At 41.5% G+C, this 22,041-nt stretch overlaps 1 long non-coding RNA gene across 1 annotated transcript; it reads right to left on the bottom strand.

The window, feature by feature from the left end:
* Positions 1-10,293: 10,293 nt before the first annotated feature.
* Positions 10,294-20,399, bottom strand: LOC127471441 (uncharacterized). Its single transcript, XR_007904650.1, has 4 exons — positions 20,314-20,399; positions 13,341-13,385; positions 12,456-12,647; positions 10,294-10,402 (listed from the first exon to the last, which is right to left on the bottom strand). It is a non-coding gene; the product is annotated as an uncharacterized LOC127471441 (long non-coding RNA).
* Positions 20,400-22,041: the final 1,642 nt, after the last annotated feature.

Genomic DNA, 22,041 nt, shown 5'->3' with positions numbered 1-22,041 from the left:
TAATAATGTCTTTCAGGCATTAATATTTTCACCATGAATTTTAGTTTCCAAATATTCCACAGTATTTATTCTCACAATATCTTTCCAAAGACTAAAACCAATGAGAACTGAAGGTATTAAAATGGAGTTATGAAGACTGTGGGTAAACAAGGAAACGAAACTGTCTTGCAGATGCATTTTTACCCTCTGTCTGTACCGCTTGTATTTTACAACCTGCAGAGATGGCTGAATAACACAAGAAACTAGACACTAAGACCGACACATAAAATGTATGCTTTCACTTAACTGCTGCTCTTTGCTGGGAGTGGGATTGGAACAGTTTCTTTGGAGCATACTAAGAACTGTGCTAATACATCCTTGTCTCAGCCCAATCCACAGAATACATCAGGCTGCTAAAAGCAAGGAGGCAAAAGGAATGTTTTCTGTTGCAGTTAAAGAAAGTTCTGCACCACTCAAAGCTACATGGGGCCCCACAGAGCAATCAGGCTGATGCAAGGATGGTTGTCGTGGCCAGTCTCTCACCCCGTGGCAAAAACAGGGAGATGGACCTGGGCGTCACTTGCCCTATGTATCCTATGCAGTAAGGCCTTAACCCAGCCTTTCTGAAATGAGAAAGGCCATGCTGATAATTAGTCTCTGAGCAGTGGATGGCCTCTGATATACCCCTAGGTCATTACTAGCAGCATCCTCAGACCCTGTTCAGGAGAGCATGGACAACCTAACCTAACCAGTTTAGAAGAGATGAAGGTAAGAAGGGACAGAAACAACACACGTATCTCTGCTTATTGAACAGAAAGTGCAAGAGAATGACAGAAGACTACAGTGCACTTAGGTGTATGCAAAAAGGAAGGGTCACTATGTTGAAGAGTATTTCTCTGGTTCAGTCACCACTGTGCCAGCAGAAAATGGAAGCATCACAGACATCATGAAAACAATGAACAGTTTGCACCTCTGGTCTCACTACATGTTTATGATCTGAGCTCCCTAGTACATGGCCTGTTGTCCCGCAGCAGGAGCACAGCCTGCTTAAAACACTAGCCATCAACAGCTATGGCCATAAAAATATAGCGCTGAAAGTCATAGGAACACCACACAAGAAAAATCTTAGCCTAAAATTAGTATGCTTGAAACTTTCTCCGGTTGCACTCTATTTACAAACAATTTAAGACAATTCCAAAAATATTCCAGTAACTGATTCACTATACATAATTATGAATAGTCCAATCATCTCTAACAAAATTACACTGTCTTGTTTTGGAAAGTTTCACTTCCTACAAAATTATATATTGACTCTTTAGAGTCCTATGAAAACTAATATAATCTCACAATACTTGCATCTGATTTTTTACAGTCCCTTTTGGTTGTTTTTAGAATAAAAAAATACGCTTTTCTTTAGCTCTGCTAATAAGTTTTATTTTTTTATTATTTTCTGCCCTAATACCTAGAACCATATTAACAGATTTAACCTCCCTTTTTTTAAAATACGTACCATTATAGAGACAGACAGTGCTAGAATATTAAAAACAAGTACAACAAGTTGCTGTTAGTTTTATGGACAATGTCAGTCTCTGATAAACTATAATAATAAACTGATTAAGCCATACTCCAACCAGTAAAGACATTTTCCTGTCTTTTTAGATCCAGACAAAAATTATCTCTAGTTGTTCTTCTGTATATTTCTAATAATAATGTTCTACTCAACCGTTCAATTAAAGGATAATAAAAAACCCTTCACGCAGCATTAAAATAAGCTCAAATTCTGCAACAGGGGAAGGGTTGAGCCTTGAGGAGTTGGGGGTATCACTCCAGGATCCGTCATCATCACTCAGTGATCCTCTGAGTTCTCTAGCTCTGAGAAGCAGATTGCTGGTCACAGCCTGCTGCAGTCCAGGAGAGCTCAAAGGGTCTCACTTTGGACTGCTGTTTATAGGGTCACAAGAGAGTGAGCTTTAGTCATGGTAATTTTCCATCCTGGCTGCAATTCAGGTCAATAACTTTCTTTGTAAGTTTGATGAAAAAAGTATAATTCCTCTTGGGTTGTTATTCAGGCAAGAAAAATAACTTTACAGGGCTGTTCATTAAAAAACAGGAGCTCATTAGACAGCACTAGTTCCCAGTAACAGACACTGTTTCTGAGAAGTTCAAAAGGGGCTTAGCCAGGTGCTGTCCATCAGCGTAGAGGCCTAATGAGCATTTCTCAGATCACAGTGCGGCCTGAGGGGCAGAGGATGCACCACCGCACCAGCAGAGCCCGTGCCAGCTGGCTCGAAGACAGACCTGCTGCTGGCCAAGGCCAACCCCATCAACAACAGTGGTAGCACCTCTGGGATAACATATTTAAGAAGGGGAAAATGTTATTGTGCAGAAGCAATTGCAGACGAGAGGAGAGGAGTAAGAAATGTGTGAGAGTGAGAACTGCACACACCAAGGCCAGTGAAGAAGGAGGGGAAAGAGGTGCTCCAGGTGCCAGAGCACCTTTGCAGCCCATGGTGAAGACCATGGTGAGGCAGGCTGTCTCCCTGCAGCCCATGGAGGACCCCACACCTCATTAAAGCAGTAGCCAATTTGAGCAATGAACTATGCAGATTAACATCTACCCTCAGATTTTCCTCTTATATATTTTTCATTCTGCTTTTACTTTTGTACAGTATGAATAAAAAAAGTTGTGGCTGCCTTTGAGTGGAAGATGAAGCAAATCAATCACTTTTCACTCAGCAGAAGAAAAGCAGTCTGTCTCAGTTTGATGAGACTGGAATGTTTGCTAAAGAGGATGAGTTATGAGACAAACCAAACTCCTCTCTCTCAGCAATTGTAAATCCAAAATTAAGAGGGCTCTAATCAAGGAAGTGTGGAAAAAAAGAAGAAATAACAACCCTTTATTAAAAGATGTATGCATGTTGGCAAGAACAGTAACAGAAAAAAAAAAAAACCAAAGAGACCATAGTCCTGCACCCAAAAGTCCCCTTCAAACAAAGGAAAAAGAAAAAAAGTCTGAATACTTCTCTGTCCTTTAGTGCAGTTCTAATCACGGTTGGCGGGGGCGCTGTTGGGTCACTGGAGGTGCAGAGCCTGCAGTTCTCTGTGGTGACCTGCAGGGGGCGCTGTCGGGCTCTGGCGGTCACTACACCGGGAGCAGATCTGGGGGGTGGTCTTGGATCGCAGGAGAAGCTGAAAAGAAAAACGGGGACCCTTCCCCCAATGGAAGAAGGGCAGAAGAAAAAGCAGTCCACCCCCACAGGACTCACTGTTGTTCTCAGATGACGGTGTCTCAAGGCTCCTCCTTTTTTCTCCCCGTGAGCACAGAGCTCTCCGATGAAAACACAGTAGGTTCCAGCTGCAGTCACGAGGCAGCATGCAAAGCCAGCCAAGGCCAGTGGTCAGGCCTCACCAGGACGAAAGCCAGAAAACCTGTCATCCAGGCTTTTTCTCCAAAAGCCCACACGCAAACCCTGTCCCCATTCCAGAGAGAGAACCCAGCAATCTGGGTTCCTCACAAATTCCCTTGTGAGGAAAGCCAGCAACACCTCCAAAACTCCTCCCCTCTCCCCCCAGCCTCTGATGGGCCATCCATTAGGAAGGCAGTCCAGCCAGCTAGGTTCTTTTGTAAAGCTAATTGCCCTCCCTTTCCATTCAAACTCCGTCTTTTCTACAGTGGGGGCAGGGGGAAGAAAAATTCCCCCCCTCGGATTTCTAACCTATAACACAGGCACAACTGAGTTAAGGGTTGTTGATTTCTTCCCAACCCTTTTCAAGACAACAACTATTTGAAGTATTCCAAAGGCAAGAGGCAGAGGAAGGACTTCTCAGGCAGCCAGGCCCTTACAGGCAGCACAGATAATGGGACAGTAGAAATTCTGAACTACTGATTAGAGGCTGCAGCTGGTCACTGATAATCAGAACATGAGGCAAAGTAGCCTTGGGCTGTCTCGAGACACCATCTTTCTGCAGGGAAGTGCATTTTTCTCTACTGATATGAAAAGCTCAATATTAGGCATTACAGAGGTTGATATGGAGCACTGTCCTTTGCAATAAATGGCAAGGCACAGATATTGTTATTAACTCTTGGAGTAATAACTGGATTCATCTGAATACTGAAAAGACTGTTTAATAAATAATGCTCTGACAGACAAAAATCTCAACAAACCAGGACATTTGTAAAACGTGCTATAAAATCATCTGCAGAAGCAGTCACATCACTATACATGCTTTGTCAATTTGTGAGCAAGAAATATTCACAAATGTTCAAAATGTTTTGCAGCTAATTAGGGTAATGATACCAACATTTTATCACATAATTACTGAGGAGAAACCCATGGGAACTCAAGCCTTATTTCTCTGATGATATCCAGTCTCACGCTATGGGCTCACCACCAGCCAGGTGCACTTCAGATTTCTTTGTTGCCCAGCTGGCAGGCTATGGTTAGTTGGATGTGGATTAGCTCGCACTGTGGCCTCTGACACACAGAAAAAAAAAAGTGGCTGTGAGCTGTACCATGAATTCCTGAACTTTGTCCTGGTTGAGTGCTAGAGTGCTGGTCATGCACACTACTGAGGATGTTACCAGGAGATGCCTCTTATTCTTCTGCAACAAAAATTATCTTTGCAATTCAGTTTCCTCTCTCTTCCACAGTTTTTTATGGACTTCAGATCAGAATGAGATTACATCAGTTAATGGTTGCATGCTGAATCAATCATCTCAGAAGGAAGTAGGTACTTTCTGTTCTCTCTCTGATCATTATGATGGCTGAGTTACCACAGCATCAACAACACAGAAACATCTGCAAAGGAAATCCTTTCAGGACTGCTTTCTGGATATACCTGTCCCAGAAAATACTTTTCACATCTGGACATGAGGAAATACCCTTCAAAGTCTCCATGAAGGTAAAGCGACAGCTGAGTGGGATCAATACTTCTTCCTCTGGCCCTCTTTGCCCTTCTTCAAGTTATTACAGCCCAATTCCACCTGGCTTGCAAAGATTTTGGGCCAAGCTATAACACGGTATAAGGGAAATTGGGTTAGAGGGGGCCACATTCTCTCTGGTATAATAGAGAAGACAAGAATGTTGCACTGTTGCTCCTGGTTTGGCAAATCTTATCATACGTAGCTTTTTATCTTCAGGAAGACAAGCTGCCAAATACTTTTACATAAATGCTTTACAGCCCACATCTACTAAGTTGAAATAAGAAGGAGAAAAAAACCACATTGAAAGCAAGAAAGAGAGGCTATGAGCAATTCTTTCTCTGTTGAACCTAAAATAAAAGCCAATAATAACCCAAATGATTTCAGGAGCTTTCAAGATCATTTGTCTATTTTTTCCAGCTATATTAAAATGAACCCATGTGCTCAACTGTGCCTAATCAAACAGTTACTATGGTTACAGGCAAGTTTTTTTTCTAAATGTAGTACAGTATATGAAATAATCAGCCAAAATGACTATGTATAAACTGAAGGCAGGTGGGCAAGCCATTTTAAAATGCTAAGTAAACAGAAAAAACCCTCAGTAAAAATAATTCCTCAATATTTATGCCATTACTTTATTACATTGTAAATATGAGTGTGGTAGTGGAGAGAGGAGAGGTAAAAGCAACTGCTTGAAAAATCATCCATTTAACATTTGTAAGACAAGCTACAAAGGAGCTAACTATAAGATAGTATACAGAGATAAGCAAATTAATATACACTATAAGACATAATTCAGTGGAACTACTCTTTACAGAGAGAGTTGTGTGAGACATATAAGAACATTATTAATCAATGCAGGTATATTGATTCACAGACAGAGAAAATAAAGCAAACCAGAAAGACTATATTTTACAGTCAGGACTCTGTATAGCTTCAGCAGTTTGGCTTCTCCACAAGAGAGAAAAACATTCACATCCATAACAAAAGAATGACCAATATTCACAGGAATAAAACTTTGTTAACGAGAATGATTTATGTATGAGGGTACTTCCCTCCCCCTCACCTTTTTTTTTTCTTCATTTACAATTTAGATCAAATTTTGGGTTGTGTGAGGGATTTCTATAAGTAATGGCAACATTTGCCTGCAAAGGACCTAATAACTGACAGGAAACAAGCATTTTGTGAAAAAAGTCTCCTGCTATCTTGTTCAGCACTATGGTATTAGAGCTTAATAAGAGTAAAAAGTATTAACAACTTGCCTTGAAAAAAGATGACAGAAAGCAATCTCAGTCTGCCTACATTGATGAGAACTGTGTAGCATGGCAGCAGCCCCTCCACCTGTAGCCATTACCAAAAAAAGGCAAGCAAGTAACAGAGTCCGTACCTTCCCTTAAGTGCTGGAAAACTTCATGTTATCCTGGCTTAGAAGAGCACTCAGTGGGAGTTGACTTCTGCCTTCTGGTTTATCTGCCTGGTACTCCCCAGTAATATCCCTTCTTCTCCTTGGTTCATGTCACAAAGAGCAGCTCTGTGAGCTCACTTAACATCTGCTACGCTGCAGGAGAAAACTAGAGACCTCTAATTTGTAGGGCAATTCAAGGAACCACATTTAGAACTCCAAAGGACCAGGCTCACTAAGTACTTGCTGTCATGAGCTGAAATACTGTAGGCTCTTCCAGCAGTAGAAATAGTGCCTATTCACGCACAGGGTCACATCCTGCAGAGAAAATAAAGTCCTTCAGTTTGGAATTCCTTACTGTAAGGCCACAGTTTAACAAGTAGCTCAGGGGAATTTGGGGGGGGGGAGGGGGGAAGGGGGCACGGGAACTGACTGATTGACCAGGAAACCCATGGTAAGTCGTTAAGACAGTACAAAGAAAAGGATACTGAGTGAGGGGGCACACCGACCATAAACTGGATTTCTTATTAGGAGGCAAATGGAAGCTTTCCATGACAGAAGGGGTTCTTTCTCCTCCGAAAAATTTTCTCATTTGCAATTGCTATTCAAAAGGTGCTTGTTTGGCCCTTTCAGGGAATGTATTTAAAGGCACACTCCTTCAGAACTGTGTGCAGTGTTATGCAGCTTGTTACCTCACGTGGATGTTGGCCTACAGAGAGCATAGTCAGGCATCACAGAGCAGCATCCTGCCAGCCTGGCCTGTGCAAACTCTTGAAAATATTTTCAGTAGTATCTTGCCATTTGAGTACGATAACTAACTTCCAACTAGCCTGTAGAAACACATAATTAGCACATCCTACAGTACAATATTTTAGCAGGAAATCGAGGCAAGTTGTGGAGCAAAGATTTCTCTAAAGACTACACAAGTCTGAAAATGCAGAAGGGTGATATTAGTGTGCTGAATCTTCCTCCCACAAATAAGCAGGTTTTCTCATTCCAAAAGAGGACATTACAGCTTCTCTATTACATCTAAGGTTCATTGATGGGTGGAAAGTTGGTGACTGTTGAGCTGATTGGCATTCTCCTTGCATAAATTTCATTACATTCCCTTGCATTGTACATTTGTTCAAGTTTCAAGCTGGCTTCCTGCCAAGTCCCCGAAACTCGACAACAAGGACCTGCTTCCCAGAGAGGGAAGAGAAAAAAAAAATGACTTAAGCAGCCAAAGCTATAGCAAAAATATATATATATTTTACATATGAGACAGATATATACAATGAGAATACTATACACCACAACTCCAGAAATCCCAAACAGCTCCCCAAAAGGGAAGAGGGGGAGGGAGAAGGGAAAAACAAAAAGGGAAAAAGACCGAGCAAGTCAACCAGCCAACTGAAGGTAAATTAGCAAAATCTCACCACTTCCCTTTGAACAAGCAGGATGGCTGGACACGGCCCAGCGCTCTCCCCTCACGCATGGCAGATAACAGCAGTCACTGTAGGCCTCAACTCCAGATAAGCCAGACCGAGACAGGGACCCACCAGTTCTCAGACCGAGACAGGGACCCATGTTCTCAAACCAGAGAGCGAGGTCCCTCCTGCTGGCTTTATTTATACCTCAAGTTACGTAAAGGAATAGCATGGAATACTTCTGTGATCACTTTCCTAGTTCCTTCCTGGTTACAAGCTGGTCTCCAGGAAGGCCTAGAGTGAAACCATCACAACATTATATGTAAATTTACTGTCTTGGCCCTAGATTCGTAGTCCAGAAATAGAAAAGAAAGCAAGTGACAATTGTTCATTTCAAAATTCTTTGCATGATTATGACAATACAAATGGGTCATGCAGTCATAAAACCAAAGATAGGCCAAGCCTCACAGTAATTAGGAGCCTACCAAAAGAACCTTATATTGTAACATAAAGGACCACGACTTTGCCTGAGCAAATGTAAGTAGAAATATTTTTTATTGTCTTTTAGACCTGAAAAGTATGTCCTGAAATCTTTAACACCAACAGCTAATTTACAATGAGGGACTAAAATTTCTCTTCCTCCTGGCCAGTTTTCCCTTCATTCCAAAATGTTTTCACTCACCCCTCCCTATCCTGAGCCTATGGAGCACATTTTGGAAAATTTGGGGCTCTATGGTATCATTTTGGAGTGGTTTTTCTAAGCCCAGGGAAAGGAACTGGATGCCCACAGTGACCATTCACATAGAACACAGCATATGTGACTTAAAGCAAAATACCTCCAAGCCCTCATCTGCCATCTCCTTTCTCAACAAGAGGGTGCTATGGGACATGGCAATGAATGAGGCTCTGCATGGGATTTAACAGCAGTACTTTCTAGCCCATTCATATAATTTTAGATATGTATGTTTTTCTTCTTCTGATCTCCAAAATAACAGCCTGCAAAAGAAAATATTCTCTTGAGGTAAAATTATGTATTTATTTACTGGGGAACATAATAGTTTCAGCAGACATAAGCTTAAACTATTGTCCATCTTCACTGGAAGTGTTCTGCAGAATTACAGCATCTCTTTTTATTATTATTAAAATGTTTGAGTTGATGCTTTTTGCACAGGAAAGTAGATAATGAACAGAAATGAAATAATCTGCTAGATGTGATAATCACTTTATATGACTTTCTCTGACTTGTTTTTGGTTTTATTATCGGTGCATATTGAACTGTCCTTTTGATGTGATTGTGGTCTTGCATTAGTTTCACATCTTTTTCAGATTCAGGGATATTATTATTCTACAGAAAGAAGAAAGACTGTAATCAGGTTTTCCATCTTTCTGTAAAGCACACTTGTCATAAGGGCTTTGTTTTCTTTCTTGGTTAATATGCACTGTGATCTGTGCCTTTAGGCTCTGTTGTACTTCATTGGTCTCTGTTGATTATCTTACATTTACATGACATATTCTATTAAAATATGTAATAAAATGTAAAATCACTGTTGGACTTTTAAGTCCCTTCTAAGTGAAATAACAAGTGTTAAAACTGCTTTTGCAATAAAGAAAAGATTCCAAACATCACTAAGCAGGAAGAAATTTTAATAACCTGCAATCCTACCAAGAAAATGACAGGAATTATGGAAGCTGACCTAGTAAACAACACAAAACTAATAAGCATTTGGAGAGACATAGAAGTATTTAGTATGTGGATTTAAATTTTTCAGGTTGCTAAGGAAAACATGCTATACATTATACCTATAAACATTTCTATTATAGACCTGAATTGAGAGCTGTGATCTGTATGTAGGAGATTAATTCTTCTTGACCTGCAACTGCAACAAGACACAGAATTTACAGAAGAAATTTAAGACACTTATTCACACTGAAAAAACGGGATAGTTACATAATACAGAAAGTATTTTTAAAGTGGATACATGTTGCTATTTCTCAGTAGTACTGTGGGACAGTCAAATATTAAGACAAATTGAGGCCAATTCAAAATCATGCATGTTGACATTGTTCATCTATATTTGTAAATGCTATTGCCTACCCATTTCCATTGCAGTAAGCATTGAAGCTCAGATTTTGTTCTCATTTTACAGCATTAACAATAGAACAAGGGATTTAAGGACAGACAAAAGCTTCATGTGAGGAAGCAGGATCCACAGTGCCCCCTCCCCTACATTCGGTCTAGAACTCCTCCCCTGGGCCCAGGCCAAGGAGGAGAGAGGTCTTGGACCCAGGATTTTTTGTCAAATCTTGTCCTCCTGTCATAAGGAATCCCTGTCACAAAACAAAACACAGATGGTAAGATCTGAATTGTTTCCATCTCCCGAGATTCTCATGGAACAAAATAAGCTGGGTCTTTTGCACAGTGTAGTACTGAGCTTTCTCGAAAGCTTTTTCTTTCTCCCAGAAAATCCTCCAAAACTGGCCAAAAAGTTGTCTTATTTTCCTAATGTATTACATTGAACTTCTGTGCTTGCTTTGCAGGGACTTTTCCAGAAGAAGTGTTCTGCAGGAGTCTATTTCACTGTGGGGTTTTTTCCTGGATTTCAGAGATGGAGCTTTCAAATACCACCCAATACTACAGCTGAGAGATGATTCATTTGCTTCAAGCCATTATGATGTGTCCTTGGGATCTGCCTGAAAAATTTACAAATTTTGATCATTTCTTTGCTAGAAACTTATTCTTTGACAATCTGCTCTTTTACACCATTACTGTAATTGACTTTTCCTCTTAGCACTAGCTTAGTGAAAAGGTTTTTAAAAACCCTTTCGTGGAAGGGCTGCTTAAGTTTTAGATTACATTTTCAACGGCTCCTATTTATTCTTTTAACTGCCCCTCTAGTTCTAAATTGTTTATAAGGAAAACCACCTTACTTTGCCTTCTCTGTTCACTTTGGTGAGAGATGTAAACTCTTGGACCATTTACTCTTTTAAAACACAGAGGCTTTCTCTCGTACATCAAGATTAAAGTAACCAATCCCTCTGAGCAGTTTTTAGCATGCAAGTGATATTTACTGTAAACTAAGCTTGCAAAAACCTATTAAATTACTTGGCACTCTGTGTCTTTTGGTGCACTTTTCCTATTTCTCATTATTTTTTGAAAATATTTTTTAAACAAAATCCATTGGGATTTTTTTGCCTTCAGCTGTCTGAAAGTCAAGATTGTACATTTATTTCTGCTGGCACTTTTTCCATTGTCCTACACAGACAGTGCCCTGAACCTCAGAGAAATTAATTTTGATAGGGTATGTGAGATGTTTAAAAAACATTCTTGGTCCAGGGAGGGTTTTAAATAAAACAATTAGAGAAATGGAGAGGAAGAGTTGCTATACACAGGAGTTTTTATTCCAGGTGTATAAAAGTCATCTTCTTCTGTCTTTTTCCTGAGGAATGGCTCACAGATAAAACAAGAGAATCAAATAACAACCAGTTTGCAGACTTGTTTTTCAGCCTCATGGAGATGGACAAGTCTGCAGGCATTTCGAAGCAAGTATGAAGGGCCATATGCCAGGGTTCCCATCTCTAACAAACACACACTCCTGTGCACCTCTCTGCATCCCTGACAGAGGTGCTTGGATATTTATGCAGGAAGTGTCTGTCAGCTCTTTTAACTGCATATAGGTAACCAATTTCACAGTAATTCTGTGTCTGAGACATATACTTTTAAAAATTCCTTTACAAAGTATAGACATCTAGATTTAAAGTCTGAAAGTCACTCTTTTAACCTGTTTCACATTTTACCTAAAAGCTGAGTGACCCCTTAAAGGAAAGGGCATAAACTCATTATTCATCACTTCCTAGAACAAATCTCAGCCATTAGAAAGGCTGGTCACGGAGCATATTGCAAACTCTGCTTTCCAGCACAAAGTCAGTCACTTTTGGATGGGAATGATGCAGAGCAACATGTTTAATGGCCCAGTCCACAGACTGTGAGCTGCCAGTTGCCTGCCTTGTGCTGCCTCATTCCTAGTTTTAAAAATCTTCCATTTTAGGCTGCAATACACATGACTTATGCCCTGATTCTGCTCCCACTGAAGTTCAGGACAGCTTTATAATTGATTTAATACAAGTAGGATGAGGTCCTGAATCTTTTTAACTGTAGATTCTGTTAGACAGATGAATAGTTTTATAGTGTATGAATTATCCATCCAAATACACATTGGTTTCCCAAAGCAGTTTTATCCATTAAGCCATGTTTAGTTACACAGTATAATAAAGTTCATCTCACCCGAATTCTGAATTCACCCTATATTCTAATCATCAGCAGCGGAAGAAAATATGGAAGATAGAAGACTGACTTTGACTAGATGCATTAACCTCTTTGAAATTTTTATTTGAACTGTTTAGTGAATATGTACATAACCTTCTTCTGTTCCTTCTGTTCTATACTGCTTTCTTTTTTTTCCAAGCTTTATCCAAATTGCTTTCACATGAGTAGCTGAAGGGAAAAGTTGTAATTACTCTCATCTTAGGATAATCCTACTCTTTAAAACAAATCATGACAGTTACATCACTCTTCTGTGTCTTGAGTTAAGGAAATGGAAGAATATACACAAGAATTCTCCAGCAACAGTGGATGTGGCATAGCAGCAGCCCACCATTTAGACATCTCCATAGGATTCAGGCTTCTAAACATTTAACAATACAACATCACACTTTAGTCCTTAAGAAAATCTTATTCAGCAGGTACCTGGGCAGGAGTATTCAGACCTTCTGTTTTACAAATCAGGGTTAGACTCCTCAGACGAAGTAGTGGGAAGTGGCCCATCTGTCATGCCCTTTTATGATTCCCCACAGTACTCCACATCTTCCTGCAAGTCGTCTGGCTGGTCTAGCTCCTCCACATCAGATCCCTATTTATCAATTTTTTAAGAGTTGAATCCTGCAAGAAGTTCAAAGAAAATTCAGTTCTGTTGATAAATAACAAGTACTGCTCAACATGGTGAAGGTCAGCAGCTTCCAGTCTATATAACAGACTGGGGGGGGCGGGGGTGTGGAAAGAAGAAAAATCAGTTGTGCAATTAGAGACCCTGGGTTGTATCAGCAATCAGTGAGTAATACACTACAGGTATGAAAGCTGGCATCGAACTGATGTGTCCCTTTACGAAAAGCAGCGTATTTCTTTCACAGGCCAGTGCAGTGGGAGCAAGCACCCTCTTTTCTCCTTCAAGAAGAAGCTGCTGGTTTGGCTGCATGGTAGCCATGCTTCACTTGGACTATTTACAAGTTCCTTGTAAGTTCCCTGTGCCATTCTGCTGATGGGGAAGCAGTGAGCATTGCTTCCAAAGTGACAAAAGCTCAGCAAGGGTGCAGTGAGACCGGTCAAGGTTTGTAAGGAGCAGAAAAGTTCCTGGACAACCTTGTCTGTCTTGCCCTGGACTCAGGGCTCCCTGCTCCCTGCTCCTTCCAGGACAGCAGGCAGAGCTGACCCCCACAATATTTCAAGTAGTACTAGGCATGTTTCACAGAGTTATTCCCTGCAGAAGTCTAATAGAACCCATGTTCTTTCATCGAACTATTTAACATGATAGCCCAAGTTTGAAACTTACAGAAGGACTGACTTTCATGTCATTACCTTTATATAGCTCAGTGACAGCTCCACCAAAGCCAGTGATATTTCCTTTCAACATAACCAAAATCAAGAAGGTTAGCATCAGTTTCCTCAACTATCCCTGCAGCAAAAGATTCCATTCTAATAAAGAAGATATATTTTATCCTTAAGGGAGACAGACTAAACTTTTTTAAATTTATAATGTGAATTTTCCCATATAGAATGAAAGGTTTCATGTAAGTACATTGATTGCCACATGACACGTCCCAGGATTCTGATTTAGTGTACTGTTTGTCAATGCTACTATGCTGCTAGAAGGTCCCCCACCAATAAACAGAGAAAAAACTCTCTTGTTTCTAGCTTGTGTCATGCAATTAATTTCCATCTGTAAAAGGCAATTGATACATTTTGATGCATAGATATATATTAAATTACATTCATCTCTTCATCACTTAACCACAGTTAGGCCCCAAGGAAGAGAGGACCTCCCTACACAACGTTTTGACATGCTGACTCTGGAAGATCACCTTCAGGCTACATACCAGAATCAAATCAGATTTCCTGCTTCAAGCACTCTGCAGCTACTGCAAATGCTGCAACCTGCTCTAAGGAAAATATTTTTTAAAAATTGGGAGGTGGGGATCTTCAGAAGAGAGTTCTCAAGACTATGCTAAAAAAAATACAGAAACACAGACACTAACAGTAAAGACGTTCATATCTCAAGAAGCCTGTGAATCATACAGCTTAGGATGAGTGTTGGAGGACATAGCAAACAAGCAGGAAAACAGAACAGCAGCTCACTAGTATCATTTTTTCGTTTCGGTTCCCAAACAGGACTCTGAGCATAAATGAGTGCATGACCACAAAACTGACTCTGACACTTTAGTACTTCTTGCTTGGCTGTTTTTTGAGTGGAAGAATGGGAAGGAAAGGCTGCTTCTTGCTTTCTCAACTTTTCCTCCTTATTAGCACTATTTCCTTCATTGGAAATTGTCTGGAGGACATATTTGAATAGCTGGTAGCAACCAGCAGAGGAACATAAAGATAATTTATTTGCAAATAGAAGGCAGAAAGGTGCGTGCTGGAAATTAGGTGAAAAAAGTGTCCAGCAAAGTGTTTGCAAAAAATACTCAGTAGAAAATGAGTGAAAACAACTAGAAAATATAAGGTCATTATAGAACTCATCTGAGTGTATAGATATGTTGATGAAAAGTACACATGGTATAATAGTAGAAATCATTATCAATGCCGGAAGATTGAAATATCATGTAGAAATTACTACATGACCTTAAGATCAGGGATAATTCAGGCTGATTAAATGAATTCATACAAGGTACAAAATAATGTAAATGTAAGAAATGCCTAGAACAACTTCTATAATGTCACAGAAGATCATTTAGAATTTACAAGGCATGTTAGCTAATGCCATCAGTGAAACACAACCACAAAACAAGGTAAATGCTCTTTTAGGATATAATAGGAAGTATTTAATGATAGAATCATTGGTGCCATTGTAGAAGAATTGAGCTGCAGCACTTCTTGAATTCTGCCAACAGTATTGTCATGAATGTGAAGATTAACTCAAACTAGGAAAGGTACTTTGAAAGGCCATCAGCATGCAGATAAGACTAAATGAGTCTGGACCAATAGATCTGCTAGAGCAAAGGCTGAGAAAAAAAGACAACTGATGTCTGTGTGAGATACTGGATTTGAATCACACTGAATTATATATTGATATGGGTCAGAGCCAATTCACTGCGAGGGGAAGGGGGAAACTGGGGGCTGGGGGGGAGAAGAGCTGGGTTAAGGCCTGCGGAGAGCACATGGCCCGCAGCAAACAGGGCCGGGACCCCTGGGAGCTCGTGGCAGACCAGAAGGCCTGCAGCCAAGAGGCTGCACCCACGCAGAGCACAAGACAGAGCTGACGGCCATGTAGCTGAGCTGTCAGTCAAGGTAGACTTGCCTGGTAGCCCACCCACATCACACCCCCTGGAGACTCTGGCTGGCTATAGCACACCTCACTCTGGCCAGGAAGACACTGAGTGGTCAATGACCAGATATCCTGCCTGGGAGGCAAAACCAATTTATATAAATGCATGAGGCTCCACGTGAGCTGTCTCTTCCTCTCCTGTCTTCCAGTCAGCACCATGTGAACAAGCAAATCTTGTCAGTAACTTTTTTTCTGTCCTCTCTCTCCTTTTTTCTCTCTTCTTTCTTTACTCTCTTAATCTGTTTTCTTCTTTTACTCTTTTACTTCTCTTGTGGGTAACTTAAAACCAATGAATTGTGTTTTACTAAAGCTGGTATATTGATTGTTTGTGGTGGGTATTTTTTGTGGAATAGGTCTCTGTGCTGGATATTTTAGTAAAATGCCTTTCTTCGGTTATATGTTACCTGTTATATGTAAAACTCTTTTGCCAAAATGTCTTATTTCTCTCACCAAATTAAAAGAAATTCTCTTAGAGAAAGCATAGCAGCATTTTCTCTAGATGCAAACTCGAGGTCAAAACGAACCAAAAGGTTTTTGAAAAGTCTTAAATAAATGTATAAATTCTGGGCAGCTTGTGACTTAAAATCCGGAGTGTAGCAGTCTGTCAATAGCTTGATGAAAAAAAGTGAAAGAGAAGAGCTATTTGAGAGGGAAGATGAAGATATCATGGATAAATGCAATTTCACCTCTGGGAGGTTGGAAAACCGCACCAAGTGCAATGTGTGAGCAAGCATCTTGATACCAGCAAAAAGTCATGGCAGTCAGATGAAGTTCCTAGTGACTGGAAAAGGGGAAATACTGTACCCATCTTTAAAAAGGGTACAATGGAGGACCCTCGGAGCTGCAAGCCTGTCAGCCTCACTCCCCCCTGTGCCTGGGAAGATCATGAAACAGATCCTCGTAGAAGCCGTGCTAAGATACATGGAGGACAGGGAAGTGACTGGTGACAGCCAGCACAGCTTCGCCAAAGGCAAGTCCTGCCTGACCATTCTAGTGGCCTTCTATAATGGAGTGACTACTGCAGTGGACAAGGCAAGGGTTACAGATGTCACTTATCTTGACTTCTGTAAAGCCTTTGACATAGCCCCCCACAGCATCCTTCTCTTTAAATTGGAGACTTGGATTTGATGAGTGGACTGTTTGGTGGATGAGAAATTGGTTGGATGGTCACATCCAGAGAGTAGTCATCAATGGCTCAATGTCCAGATGGAGATCAGTGACATATGGGGTCCCTCAGGGGGTCCATACTGGGACCAGTACTGTTTAATAGTCAGTGGGATCAAGTGCACCCTCAGCAAGTCTGAAGATGACACCAAGCTGAGCATTGTGGTTAACAGACCTGAAGGATGGGATGCCATTCAGAAGGACCAAGACAAGCCTGAGAAATGGGGACGTGTACCTCAGGAGGTCCAACAAGGCCAACTGCAAGGTGTTGCACCTGAGTCAGTGCAACCCCTGGTAACAATATAGTTTGGGGGTTGAAGGGATCGAGAACAGCCCTGCTAAGAGGGACTTGGGGTACTGGTCATGACCCAACAATGTGTGTTCACAGCCCAGAAAGCCAGCTATGTCCTGAGCTGCATCAAAAGAAGGCCAGCAGGTAGAGGGAGGTGATTCTGCCCCTTACTTCAGCTCTGTTGAGACCCCATCTGTAGTGCTGTGTCCAGGTCTTGGTTCCTCAGCATAGGAAACACGTGGACCTATGGAAGAGGGTCCAGAGGACAACCACAAAAATGATCAGAGGGATGAAACTCCTCTCCTATGAGGACAGAATGAGGCAGTTGGAGTTGTTCAGCTTGGCAAAGAGAAGGCTCCAGGGAGACCTTATTGCTTAAAGGGGGCTTATAAGACAGATGTGGGAAGATAAACTTTTTATCTTGGCCTATTGTGATAGGACAAGGGCTAATGGTTTTAAAGTAAAAGGGGGCAGACTAGATACAAGGAAGACATTTTTTATTTATGAGGGTAGAGAAAGACTGAAAAAGTTTTCTCAGAGAGGTGATAGATACCACATCTCTGGAAGCATTCAAGGTCAGGCTGGACCAGGCTCTGACCAACCTGATAGCTCTGCAGAGAATAACCTGGTGTACAGCAAGCTGTCCATGAGTCAGCAGTGTGCTCTTGCAGCAACTAGTGAGGCCAGTCCTCTTTAATATATTTGCTGATGATCTGGGTAAGAGGATTGAGTGTACCTTCAGAAAGTTTGCAGATGATGCTAAGTTAGGGGAGGAGAGTGCTGATCTGCTGGAGTGGAGGATGGCTCTGCAGAGGGATCTGGACGGGCAGGATCCATGGGTGGAGGTCAGTTGTATGAAGTTCAACAAGGCCAAGCACTGGGTCCTGCTCTTGAGTCACAATTAACACCAGGCAGCACTAAAGGCTGGGGCAGAGTGGCTGGAAAGCTGCCTGTCAGAAAAGGACCTGGGGGTGATGGTCGACAGCAGCTGAACATTAGCCAGCAGTGTGCCCAGGTGACCAAGAAGGCAAATGGTCTCCTGGTTTGGATCAACAATAGTGTGGTCAGCAGGACCAGAGCAGTGATTGTCCCACTGTACTTGGCACTGGTGAGGCTGCACCTCCTGTGTTCAGTTCTGGGCCCCTCACTTATTAAAGACATTGAGGTGCTGGAGCAAGTTCAGAGAAATGCGACAAAGCTGAAGGACCTAGAGGGTAAATCCTACAAGAAGCAGCTGAGGGATCTGGGGTTTTTATCCTAGAGAAAAGGTGGCTGAGAGGAGACCTAATCGCTCTCTAGAACTACTTAAAAGGAGGTTGTCGCCAGGTGGGGGTTGACCTCTTCTCACAGGCAACTAGGGACGGGACTAGAGGAAATGGCCTCAAGCTGTGTCAGGTGAGGTTCAGGTTGGACATCAGGTAGTATTTATTCATGGGCTGTTAAGCATTGGAATGGGCTGCCGAGCACAAGTGTTGGAGGCACCATCTCTGGAGGTGTTCTTGAAACAACTGGACATAGCACTTAGTGCTGTGGTCTAGTTGACAAGGTGGTGATTGATCAAAGTTTGGACTTCATTATCTTAGCATTCTTTTCAAATGATTCTGTGATTCTATGATTCTGTGAAGGCCAATGGTACCTTGGACTGCATTAGAAGAGCATTGCCAGTAGGTCAAGGGAGGTGATCCTGCCCATCTACTCAGCTCTAGTGAGGCTGCATCTGGAGTGCTGTGTCCAATTCTGGCCTCCTCAGGACAAGAGAGACATGAAGCTCCTTGAGCAAGTTCAGCAGAGGGCAACAAAGATGACTAGGGGACTGGACATCTCTCTTATGAGAAAAGGATGAGGGATCATGTTCAGCCTCAAGAAGAGACAGCTGAGAAGGGACCTTTTCACTCTATATAAGTGTTGTGGTTTAGGAATGGTATTCTTCAATTTAGTACTCCTGCAAAAACCATGCACTGCTTCTCCTCCAACTGGAGGCACAAAGGCAAAGATCACAGGTTGAGGTAAAAACAACTTACTGGAAACAGCAATGAGATAAGAAAACAAACAGTAACAGCAAAAATATTAATAACAGAAGGTATAAGAGAAAGAAACATTTAATATGGAAAGCCCCCAGCAACAAACAATGCCAGATGGCTTCCCCCATGATGTTTTCTCAACCAGAAAGAACCTTCTCCTTGGAAGCGAGAGTCCCTTTCCCCTGCCTCTGGCAATGATGTGAGGTGGTACAGAATAACCTCTGTGTCCCAGTCATGCCCTCTCCTAGCTACTGCAAAAATTAACCCTGTCCTGGCTAGAACCAGGACAATAAGTATCTGAAGGGAGAGTTCCAAGAGGATGGATCCAGGTTCTCCTTGGTGGTGCTGAGCAATTGAGCAAGAGGCAGCAGGCAGAAACTGGAGCACAGAAAGTTCCACTGAACATAACGAAGAACTTCTTTACAGTGTGGGTGACTGAGCACTGGAACAGATTGCCCAGAGAGGTTGTAGAGTATCCCTCACTGGAGATATTCAAGAACTATCTGGATGCAATCCTGTGCAATGTGCTGTAGGATGACCCTGCTTGAGCAGGAAGTCTGGACCAGATGACCCACTGTGGTGCCTTCCAACTTTACCCATTCTGTGATTCTGAAGATGACCCTGCTCATTGCAGGGTTATTCAACTAAATGTCCTTTAAAGGTTGCTTTCAACCAAACCAATCTATAATTCTATGAAAACATGTGACATGAGATGTGAGAGGGAGACAGTTGGGATGGTGCAGGAAATAAGACTGACTGAGTTCCACTGAAGAGATGTAGTAAACTTATTTTAAAACTGCACTATAGCAGAATATCATAGAAACATTAAGGAAGGACCTCTGAAGGTCAGCAAAGTCAGTTGCTACTCAAGTGTAACCCCAAACACCAGATCAGGCAAGTGACTGCTAACTAAAAAAATCCTCTTGTAGAAGGATTCCTGTATTTCCCAGGAAAACAAGAAAATGTTGGCTCTAAGGACATTAATTAATAATTTTGCTTCTCAGAACATCATTTGTAATAGTGGAATAACTCTTCAGTACAAAACAACAACCTAGATAAGAAACAAATTTCCGGTGATTTCCATAGCATGTCACAGTTCCTCAGCTGTATTACTCTGCAGACACCAGTGTTGGAGTTTTACAGGACTCAAGATCTAATGTTCCTAAATAACTGGCTTGCAATCTATGGCACAGGTAGTATCTTTCCAAGAGTTAACAGGGACAATTTAATATCATCTTTAGCTTGACTTGTTCCCCCAGTCCCCTCTAAAAAGAGAAGTTTTATAAAAGAAGCTTTATTAATCCTTCAAACAATATCAAAAGGGAAGTGGGAAGGAAGGGTGTAGAATGGATCTTGGAATGTGCTATGCCAAGACAATTTTCTCCCCACAAAAGGAACAGATTACTGCAGAATACTTGCCCCTTCCTGTTGACTTGCTTCAGTATTATGAGCCATCTTACAAACAGACGTCTGTCTGATGAAAAAAATCACTGGTAAAAAAGAATGAAGTAATAGTGTAAGTTATAATACCTTGTCAGTAGTGATTCTTCATGAATCCTTTGAAATCAAGCTCTGAATGTTCATATATTGGATTTCCCCAGTTCACTCCTCATTCCTGCAATGCAAATGTCAGTGATGAGTTGAGACAGCATAAAAAGATCAAGAGAGCTAACACTTGCTCCAGATTTTCCAACCCTGCTTAAAATAATGATCTAACTGCTTAAAATAATGATCTGTCATTACACACCTAAGTAAAATTGTTCTTAATGGTGTTACACCTCGGCATGTTGGAGACAACTAGACTTGCTGGATTCAGTCCCTGAAAATTGGTGAAGTACAGGCAAACACAGAGCATGTGGATTTCATGCATTTATTAACTTTTTTGTCCAGGATGAAAGGTTTCTGAGGATGTTCAGAAAAAGTTGCCAAACTTTGATCTCAAGCAAAGTCTGGTCTCATGCACCTGCAAAGGATCACCCCTGAGCAGGGCACTGCAGCCCAACTATTTGCCTTTGCCCAGCCAAGGTGGAGTTGTCCTTCAAAACCAGTCTGGGAGCTAGTCCATGGGGCTGCAGCAGATAACCTAGTCAGTGAGGATTTGGGGAACTCCACTCGCAAGAGGACAGAGGAAGACAAGAACCAATGACAAGAAGCTGGGTAAATTTGGCAGCCCAGACCCCTGCTGCACTGAGATGGAGACTGCAATCAGTGGTGGTTACAGACTAAGCCCAAATAAGGGTCTTCTGCAGGAAACTATTTTGACTCAACCAGAAGTTTCTCAAAACTGAGCTTTGTTTCAATACTTTTATAATAGAAAAAAATTTATAATAGAGAGATGAAACTCTTGACAGCAGAGAGGAAACTCTTGAAATTTGCAAGGTTGGAGGCTCACAGAAGGAAAAAGTATGATTAGACACTTAATTTTGTGCCACAAAAGCACATGTACAGGGAAGGTTCCAGACATTCAGTGTATTTCTTGAAGGCCTCTTTCAGTTCTTGAAATATCGAACACTCAAACATTGTCACGTGAGGGTGCCAAGAAGCTGCAGGGAGTGTCACTTCGGCCTGAAATTAGGTAAAACACTTACAAAGTTAAAGAAGATAATTCATTCCTATAAGTCTTTCTAGAGTTTCCATCTATAGCTCTTCCTTGCTCAGTTTTGGTTCTCAAAATTTAAAGAGACTATTGTCATGTTTTCTACTACCCGCTGTGGTATGATCTCTTAATTTGCATGAATAAATCCTGACACAGTCTGGAGCCCATGACTGACTTAAGCAGCAGACAAGCTCACTCTGTTTATAAGAAGCTTTTTAGTTCAAACAGCTCACCTGATTATAATAATGCCTGCTAATTGCAAATATCGAGGTAGAGCCTGGGTATTGTGGGAACTACAGCCAGTACACCAGGCCTTGCAGTGTTCCAACACAGAACTGACAACAGGATGAAACACTGCAAGGAGAAAAATATCGCTACTGAAAGGAAGTATTCCATCTTCCATGTCCAGCAGAGACAACAGTCCTGGCCTCCACTGTTCAAGTCTCAAGAACATTGGCAAATCTCCTGTAAACTACTGAATGTTGTATACAATGATTGGTTACGGGCACTCAAATGGCTGGCTTACATTTCTACCTGGCTTTTGGATAGCCAAAATATAATTTGTGTATGCTATCAGACTAGATGTATGTGGAAACAGCAGCATTGCTGTGTGTGCAGCACTTACACTGTACACAAAGCTTTGAAGCTGCATGTTGAGGAAC

Source organism: Manacus candei, unplaced genomic scaffold, assembly GCF_025592945.1.
Source record: "Manacus candei isolate 608988 ecotype Guabito, Panama unplaced genomic scaffold, ASM2559294v1 h1tg000024l, whole genome shotgun sequence".
Taxonomy (NCBI): domain Eukaryota; kingdom Metazoa; phylum Chordata; class Aves; order Passeriformes; family Pipridae; genus Manacus; species Manacus candei.
Note: the sequence above shows the minus strand (reverse complement) of the source record. Positions and strands in the feature narration are given on the sequence as shown.